Source organism: Diadema antillarum, unplaced genomic scaffold, assembly GCF_040938485.1.
Source record: "Diadema antillarum isolate AM-2024a unplaced genomic scaffold, OU_Dant_1.0 scf00000201, whole genome shotgun sequence".
NCBI lineage: Eukaryota > Metazoa > Echinodermata > Echinoidea > Diadematoida > Diadematidae > Diadema > Diadema antillarum.
Genome location: NW_027271090.1, coordinates 2,363,553 through 2,373,720, shown reverse-complemented (window position 1 = coordinate 2,373,720; position 10,168 = coordinate 2,363,553).

Below are 10,168 nucleotides of genomic sequence, written 5' to 3'. Positions count from 1 at the left end.
ATTGACATTTTACCATCAAGAGATAGAGATAACTGTTTTTGACCTGCTCATGACATGCTTAATTGGTATGTGTATGTAGGTAGTGCATCAACCACCCTAAAATAGTCCAAACAATCTTCAAAACTGTCTGCCACTTATCTACAGAGGTCTAGTATAGTAGTAGTAGTAGCTGATAAAGTCTATCCTGCCTCAATACTGCACAGATCTACATTACAGTGTGAGCCCACAGCATTTTAGACATCAAGTCAAGGAGCATCTTGTTATCAAAACAATTCGGGTCATCTCGTGTTCGGTTCCGTTCATAAACTCAGATCAGATGGTCGATTTGTATTGGTAGGTAGGCCGAACTTCGAAGGTGAAACAAAACATGATTATGAAAGTATAAATTTTCAAGCAAATCATGAGGACAAGCCAACATTTTGTTGAGGTAAGAAGCGAATGACGAGAACCACTCCTTTCGGACCACCTTCCGCTTAGAAGAGACCCTCATCATCATCATCATCATCATCATCATCATCATGCATCATCATCGGTCATATTCACCGAATTCAGCTCAGTGTTATTGTATAAAATATCGTGACACGTAGACGCACGAGTGGGACTGCAATACGGAGCAACAGGAAGATTCTTCGCGCAAAACGTTGTATTTCTCACAAGTCAGGTCAACAGGGGATCAGTAAAATACTGAACGATGCATTGGTATAGCCATTATTGAAAGCAACGAAGCAAAGTCAAAAAATTGTTTTTCAGGGCATTTTTACTCACATTTACAGATTCACAGAACCTCACAAGACGGGCAGCATTATTGGCTTGTAGTTAGCGTCTTTGACCGCAAGAGGGCGGGCAGCGTCTTTACAGACATTTATTGTTGTTGTTGTTGTTGTTGTTGTTATTTGAATTTATTTGGCGTTTATCATTCCCCAATGAATATTTACGCCAAATCTTTATTCATAAAATTACTTTAAATTTCAAATTTTACCCTATACTGTTTTCATTTTGTTAGAAATAATTCAAAAAATAATCTATTATATCAAATAAATCTCCCTGAAACAACACCAGCCAGCCGCGCTGGGAAGGAGTATTCCCAAAAGCACTGAATTATTTTAGGTTTTCCCTCTTAATTTTGTATTTTTGTCATTCGATTTTACACTAAATGCTATCAAATTCATGATAGTTGTGATCACCTCGGTAACTCGTCATTCAAATATTTATTCATATTTCGTTTATTCAAATTCGTCATTCGTGCAACAGACAATGAAACGAACTTTGAAATATACAACAGTGCAATATACAGTAACAGGGGAAAAAAAAAAAAAAAAACCTTAATATAATCATATCACATTATTGTACTGCCTGTGTCATTGATGGTGTATTCAAATGTTTCACTGTAATTACATTTTTTTTTTTTAAGATGAAATGTATAAGCGAAACGACCGAAACGAAACAAAAGGGATCAAGTGACTTTTAGGAGCTGCGTAGATTAAAGGTTTCAAAAATTCAAATTCATTCCATATCATGCAAATTTCTTATCCTTGCAAAAGCATCTCACCGAAAGTTAAACAGAATTACAAAGGAATGAGTCTTGATATTCACTTACCTTCATTTGAAATTGAGTATCTGAATATAAAAACGACCCAAGTCCATGGGAGGTCATTTCGAGTAAACTTTAAAAAAAAATCTTCATAATTATCTTTTTTTATTTGTCCAATAATATTCGATTTAACTGTGATGGGAAGGCAACATTGTAAATGCAAATTAATACATGAATTATTATCATAATTAACATTTTCTTTATAGCCAATTTGAATGCTCTGACGATTAAATCGAATATGCGATGGATGAACAAAAATGGAATACCATTAAATTATACTGAAAAATATTGTCGACAAATATATTTTTACGTTCATAGGCAAATTCGCGTTTCAAAATGAATTTCAGTGGCTTTGTTTGTGTTAGACGATTATTATAGTGTTTGAATTTAGACGCATCGAAATGAATTTGAGTGACACAAATAAATTATCATGAAATTGAGCTATAACACCTAAAAAATGCCATTGGGAAATTCCATTTGTTTGAAGAAAAAATTCAATCAGATATCAATTATACCCATTGCAATCATACAGCATTTCTGAAACTAGTACCCCATAAAGGTTACTAAGGTGGGCACCACCTGGTTCCCGTATTCAAGTGAAATATACAAAATGTCATGAAAATGATTAGTTGATGATTTCCACATGACAATAACCCAATAGTTGCCCTTCTATTGTAGAATAGGGCCTAAATACATTTCTTTTTTTTATTGACACATTTCTAGATATGTGTATGTGTGTTTGTGTGTGTGTGGGGGGGGGGGGGAGGGGGTACTCCCTCCCACTCTATCCCCTTGTTCCCCCACCCCCTCCATAGACTAAGTAGGGCCTATACATTTTGGGGATTGACAATATTTCCAAGTGTACAAAAACACGCACATCAAATCAGGAGTCTAAAAATGCCAAAGCTCATTCGTGTGTGTGTGTGTGTGTGTGTGTGTGTGTGTGTGTGGAAGGGGGGGAGGGGGTTACCCCTTCGTTTTACCCTCCCCCACTTTCGTAAACTTTCATAGCCATTGTAATAATGCTATATGTGATGACGCTCACGAGGAATAACCTGAGTTGACATACATTGCGATTTAGCTATTCACATTTCCCTTGAATATTCTTCTATTTTTTCACCAAGAGTGTGCACCAGCAGATCGTTGAATTTCATTTCTGACAATGCAAAATCTCCCTCTGTAGTGTGTGTGTGTGTGTGTGTGTGTGTCGGGGGGGGGGGGGGTGGTTACCCCCCTCGTGCCCCCGCCCCCAAATCCGTCGCTCCCTCGCATCCGCCGCGCACTCCGCAGAGTAAAGCCTACAGTCCGACCTCTCGTATCCGGCCTCCCTTTACCCGGATCTCTCTTTATCCGGATGGGATGCGATCTCGGCGTGTTTTTTTTTTTTTTTTTTTCAATCTAATTATTACGGGGGAAAGGAGGATTTCAAACTCAAATCAAATTCAGACGAAATTCATATGAATTGTTATAATCATTCGCTATACATAATTAACATACTTTAACATCTAATTTTCATCTAATATTATGCATTCAGACATTGGCTATACCCCGAAGTCACCGCAGTGTACGCTGCCTGCAACAGTCATTGATTATACCATTGGGTAGGCAGCTGCATGTATCAAACATTGAGTCTGCCATAACCGGCCATATCCGGATGAGCGCCGGTCCCGACATGTCCGGACAGCCTGAGAGGCGGGACTAGGAGAGGCGGGACTAGAGTCAAAGTTTTGCCCCCCCCCCCCCCCCTGCCCCCACCCACCCTGAAACGGATCGATGGCCCTCTCCAGGAATAAAACAGTTTCTGGATCATCCTAAACTTTTGAAAATAGGCCTATAATAGCAGGAGCCGATCCAGGAATTCCGTAGGGGAGGCGCCTTTACAAAACAAACAAACAAACAAACAAACAAAGCAAAACAAAAACAAACAAACAAACCACAAAAAAAAAAAAGGGGGGAGGGGCTCACGCGCCCCCTCCCCCATTTTTTCTTTTTTATTTCTTTTGTTTAAAAAAAATAGAATAAAGAGGGGCGCGCGCCCGGACCGTGCGCCACCCTCTTGATCCTCTTGATTATACGTACAAAGGATCGGATACTTCGGCAAAAGGAGGAGACACAGCCTTGTTGACGCATAATGGACTAGATCGAGACTCCAACTCTCCCGTTTTCGACGGGAGATCTCCCGCCGAAAACCCATTTTTGCAAAATCTCCCGTTCTCCCGCCTATGATTTAATTTCTCCAGCCCTGGCTCTGTGTCTCCCGTTGGAAAGGATTTCTTACTTATTGCTATCGTATGTTGAAAAAAATAAGCCTTAGATAACACTAGAGAGCATCTAGAACCTGGGAATTTCGCGCTTCGCACACATCAACTTGGAACCTCCCGTTTAGTGCTAGGGGTTTCAGGCGGGAGAATCTCCAGATCAGAAGGTGCTTTGGGTTGGAGTCTCGGTAGATATACTCATTGAATTCTACGTTCTGAACTACTCATTGCAAGAGTGTTGTTGCAGCAGTTCCTGAAAAGTGTGCCTATCAACAAAATAATGGAAAAAAAAAGAGAGAAAAGACATTTTTCCAATAGGCCTATATTGCGATTTCAAAAAATCTATAGATATGATATCAAAAAGATAAAAACTGTATTAAAGAAACGTGGCTTGAGTCATTGACCATTAAGATTTTCGTTGTTAAGGATTTTGAACATGTTCAAACCCAGTTTGAATGTATTTAATGACGAATTTTCAATTTGACAATACATATTGCAACGACAAAACAACAAACAAACAAAAAACAAACAAAACACAAAACAAGAACTGAAGACTGTTGTTATAGCACTTATATTTGCACTTGTAGATCCATCCGTTCTGCTGCAAACTTCGTTCCAAACGCAAATGCACAAAATTACATTTTTTTTTGGGGGGGGGGGGGAGGGGGATTTAAAGGGATGGTATCATTAATGGAGATGAGAGGTACTGTATTGGGCTTTTAACTTCTTGAGAGACGCCGAGTAACCACTTGAGAAATAGTACAGAGCATGCCATTCTATAATAAGAATTCAAAGTATATTTGATGAAAATTGCTTTTGGAATGGCTGAGTCGTCCAGAAACAAAGTAAAACAAAGTGATTGTAATGAAAGGTGGGCCCCACGTAGCACCTTTTATTAGGATTGCTCTGTTTTAGATATTTCAGCCATTTCAAAACCGATTTTCATCAAATAAACGTTGAATCCCCCTTGGAATTGCATGTTCTTTCTGATTTCATACTCTCTAAAAAAAATCGAGTGAAAATTTTCACTCTAAAAAGAGTGAATACAAAAAAGAGTGAATTTCGAGTGAAATTGGAGTGAATTTTGAGTGAAAATGCTCATTTTCACTCATTTTGGAGTGACGTCAGGGATCACTCGAAGATTTTGGAGTGATCCCTGACGTCACTCCAAAATGAGTGAAAGTGAACATTTTCACTCAAAATTCACTCCAATTTCACTCGAAATTCACTCTTTTTTGTATTCACTCTTTTCAGAGTGAAAATTTTCACTCGATTTTTTTTAGAGAGTAAGAGGTTGCTCAATATCTCACAAAAAAATGTTATTAAACATGAAATTAGGTCTTAACTTAAACGGTCCCTTTAATGTTAACAAATTTCAATGAATATGTATTCAACAGTAGGCCTAAAACGTGAGGTGCTGGTTTGTCGTCTTTTCTAAAAGTTATGTCTGTGAAACGCGTGCGTCTTTTTGTATGCGTATAAATAGCAGCTAGGTCATGAGTAGCTATATTGTTGTCATTATCCTATCATCATTTCGCAATCTTTAGGCCTACCCCTATTCTTTATTTCATTTCCAACTCAAATTAGAAATTCCTTGCTCTTTTTTAATGTTTTGAAAGAGTGGTTCAATAATGAAAATGATAAGATTTCTCTGACTCTGGAAAGCTGGACAGAAAACAAAATGGACTTAAAACATGACTCCAATTGGCCCCTCTCTTCCATTATGATGATTATGATACTTTTTATTACAGAATGTATATTTTACCAGGGCGTGTTGCTTTTTTTGGTATGTTTTCTTGAATAAATAACATCACGAACATATACGAACAAAGATAATCAGTGATCGTGAAAGTTACAAGATACAACATAGGCCTAAGCAAGAACTGCTGTAAGTGTACACAATAACCTATACAAGGTACATGACAACGTAGAAATGTATGAATACGTATATACTGCAACCAGAGTGTGGTACAATCTACAACCTATGTTGTGTTGGCAGTCATCTTAGGGCCCCTATATTATAATCATTATCTCCTTAACAAAATAGAACATTATTATAAGGGGCCCAAAATAAGAATGACAGTATTTCAATTTAAATTTCTATTTTCAGAAATAAGCTAACTTTGTTTTTTTTTTAACATACTAATGCAGTCTTTTAACAAGTTCCTGTGTAATCAGTGTGTCACCTCATACGTTCTTACAGATAATACATTCAATAAGTAACGCAGTACACCCGAGTATCTCTATCCCTGCGCGAGTAATTATCCCTATACAAAAGGGTCAATCTCACAATATATCAATCTCCATTTTTTTTTAATGAGCTGAATGCACTACCTATGGTAGCAACAAAAGCTTTGTATCCACCAAAATTTGGAGATTTATTCTGAAATTTACAAAAATATATATCTTTTTAACAAAAGGAATACGAAGGTAAGAAATTTATCCTGATCACAGCCAAATATTTTTGTTTCAAATGTTGTAATATTCAATGGTTTATCGATTTTTTTATTGATAACATCAATTGTGTTGCCCCAAATAGGTTTCCAACAGAGCAATCAATAAAGATATGTACATAATTTTCTGGAGCACAATTACAACTTAGAAGAACAATATTATTATAGGAGAGTCTTTAATTTCTATTTTGAATAGAAACTAGTTCAAACCTACATATGGCCCTGTCACAAAATGAAAAATTAGGGGAGTCTTTTCTTTTCATTTCGAATAGAAACTCGTTCAAACCATGGATGGCCCTGTGAAAAGGTTTGAAATAAAAAGAACGGATTCGAGTATTTATATTACTATATTAGGCCTATGGCACCCGGTTCGGTGTAAAAATGGCAGAGGTAAAAATGGCAGAGGTCAAAATGGCAGGGGTAAAAATGGCAGGGGTAAAAATGGCAGAGGTAAAAATGGCAGAGGTAAAAATGGCAGGGGTAAAAATGGCAGGGGTAAAAATGGCAGGGGTAAAAATGGCAGAGGTAAAAATGGCAGAGGTAATAATGGCAGGGATAAAAATGGCAGGGGTAAAAATGGCAGGGGTAAAAATGGCAGAGGTAAAAATGGCAGGGGTAAAAATGGCAGAGGTAAAAATGGCAGAGGTAAAAATGGCAGAGGTAAAAATGGCAGAGGTAAAAATGGCAGCGGTAAAAATGGCAGAGGTAAATAATTATGTGGTAAAAATGTCAGAGGTAAAGTTGTCAGTGGTCGAAATGTCAGTGGTCAAAATGCTAGAGATAAAATTGCCATTGATAAAAATTTAGTCGTTGAAATGCAAGAGGACGAGGTAAAAGTGACAGAGATTTTTTTTTCTTCTTCATGTTTCTGACACCTTTCTCGCAATACGCGCTTTTCGTGCCTTCTCCTGAAATAAAGCACTGGGGAGACCGGGGGAAAATGGGACACGGGGAGAATGGGACACTCATGTAACTTGAAAAATGCTCGGCCAGTCAACAATCCAATTATATCAGTAAAAAGATGAGCCTCGGTACACCTGAAAATGGACATATATTAACCACTATACAGCTCTACAGGTATCATGTCAGTAAAATATCAAACTTAGATCTGGTAGGTCCTATACTATGTTAAAGGGGTACTACAGTATTGGTAGAGATGAGAATTGGGCTTTTATCTTTTTGTGAGATACCAAGAAAACACTTGTGAAATAATACAAAAAATACCATTTTAAGAGGAATTCAAAGTTTATTTGAAGAAAATTGGGTTTGGAATGACTGAAACATTCAAAAACAAAGTAAAACAGAGCGATCGTAATAAAAGGTGGGTCCCACACTTTATTAGAATCGCTCTGTTTTGGATATCTCAGCCATTTCAAAACCAATTTCCATCAGTACAGTAGTACAAACTACAGTATTGGTAGAGATGAGAATTGGGCTTTTATCTTTTTGTGAGATACCAAGAAAACACTTGTGAAATAATACAAAACATACCATTTTAAGAGGAATTCAAAGTTTATTTGAAGAAAATTGGGTTTGGAATGACTGAAACATTCAAAAACAAAGTAAAACAGAGCGATCGTAATAAAAGGTGGGTCCCACACTTTATTAGAATCGCTCTGTTTTGGATATCTCAGCCATTTCAAAACCAATTTCCATCAAATAAGTAAACATTGAATTCCTCATGGAATTACATGTTCTTTCATATTTCATAAGAGCTTTCTCATTATCTCACCAAAAAATGTTAGAATCCTGAAATTAGGTCCCAACCAAAACTATATGATCCCTTTAATACGTATTTTAAAAAGTGTGCACACTTCTGAAAATAAAATTGCTTGATAACAGACATGCAGGTATGAAAAATTAGCAGGGATCTTTTACTGTTTCTGTTACCACTGGGAGAAATTTAATAGGGCAGTGTTACATTTCTCCCCGCGGCACATGTAAAGAGAGTCTAACCCTTGCAGAGCTTCAGCGATCCCTGTGTAAATTGAATCGCTATCATATGGTAGTCATAGGCGGTGATTTCAATCTACCTGGATGGGATTGGGGTGGATTTTCTTACTGTTGTTGTACAACGAGGGAACAGCGTCATTTTCGGTGGCTGAATCTACCAATCTTTAGCAGCACACCATGATGATAACAATAATAATGGAATCTGACTTTGGAGCAACAGCTAAGTTTGAAAGGCATCAAACATTTACATTTTTTTTTTCGCCTGCGGATTCGTTCAACAATGATTGAAAGAAATCCCATGGCAAACTATCAGTTTTTACTCTCACTATAACAGTTTATTGCTAAAGTTCGTCTCCAGTCTTAATATATAGGCATAAGTTTGTAAAGTGACCACAAAGTGTTCAATAAACTTCGAGATATTTGTTTTTGCGCCATGTGATACTTGAACAATGTAATGAAATATTTTGCGAGAGCTTATTTGTTTTTGCGCCATGTGATACTTGAACAATGTATAATAAAATATTTTGCAAGAGCTTACTTATGTCTGCCGATACATCTGCTGTAGTTTGTTTTTTTCCGTTTTGTATTTTTACTTCTACATTATGTCGTGATCAGGCCTTGTGAGATAAATAGGCTCCTACGAAACCTGAATGTGAGAAAATAATATTGAACTCCCTCGGATAGGACATAAAATGGAGGTCCCGTGTATGAGAGCATGGAGCTACCAACAGAGCGCTGTTAGTAGCTCCATGATGAGAGAGTCACAACTCATGCACGTAAAAGATCCCGCTTCATTCATCCATCGCAAAGAGCAGGGTGTTTAACCCGGTGAAGTGGTCCCACCTCACATCCAACTGGACCCCATGGAAGACCAGCTTAACGTAGCTGAATATGGGCTATCCAGCCATCTTCTTAGATGGAAATGAACAAAAAAAAAACAAACAAACAAACAGGTGAAAAATTAGCGGTTTGCTTCGACTATGTCTCCTTCACTTCTTTACACTAAACAGTTCAAAAAATGAAAAATAATGACAATATACTAGCCTGGACGTGAGCGGAATTCGTTTGTGTAAGAGTGTGTATGTGAGAGTATGTATATCTGCGTATATGTTTATACCAAAAGTGGGTTCGTGTGTGTGTGTGTGTGTGTGTGTGTGTGTGTGTGTGTGTGTGTGTGTGATAACTTCATTGGGCGAAACAACGTAGGATTATACTGTTTAAGGGCTTTGCAGCATTGTTGGAACCCCCTTATAATGATAGATACTAATAATAATAGTAATGGTAATAATAATAATAATAATGAATAATAAAAATAATTTCCCATAGGCCTACTAGGCTCATAGCTGGTTTATTATTTCTCAGGCTGCACACAGACAGATTACGCCACTGCACTTTCAAGAATCAAACTCAGAATAATGAGAGTGCCCTAATCTTTTTAAAACATAATTCAATCAATATTCTTCAAATCTGCAATTTGGATTTGATGATTCGATAAATACAGTATGCTCTGGCTAGGTTATCATTCACAACCTCTTCATACGTTTATATCTGACGAAATCGCTCTCATTACTTCTGACATTTTACTTCTGCCATTTTTTATACCTCTGCCATTTTTACCCCTGCCATTATTACCTCTGCCATTTTTACCTCTGCCATTTTTACCTCTGCCATTTTTACCCCTGCCATTTTTACCTCTGCCATATTTCCCCCTGCCATTATTTACCCATGCCATTTTTACCCCTGCCATTTTTACCCCTGCCATTTTTACCCCTGCCATTTTTACCTCTGCCATTTTTACCTCTGCCATTTTTACCCCTGCCATTTTTACCTCTGCCATTTTTACCTCTGCCATTTTTACCTCTACCATTTTTACCCCTGCCACTTTTACCTCTGCCATTTTTACCTCTGCCATT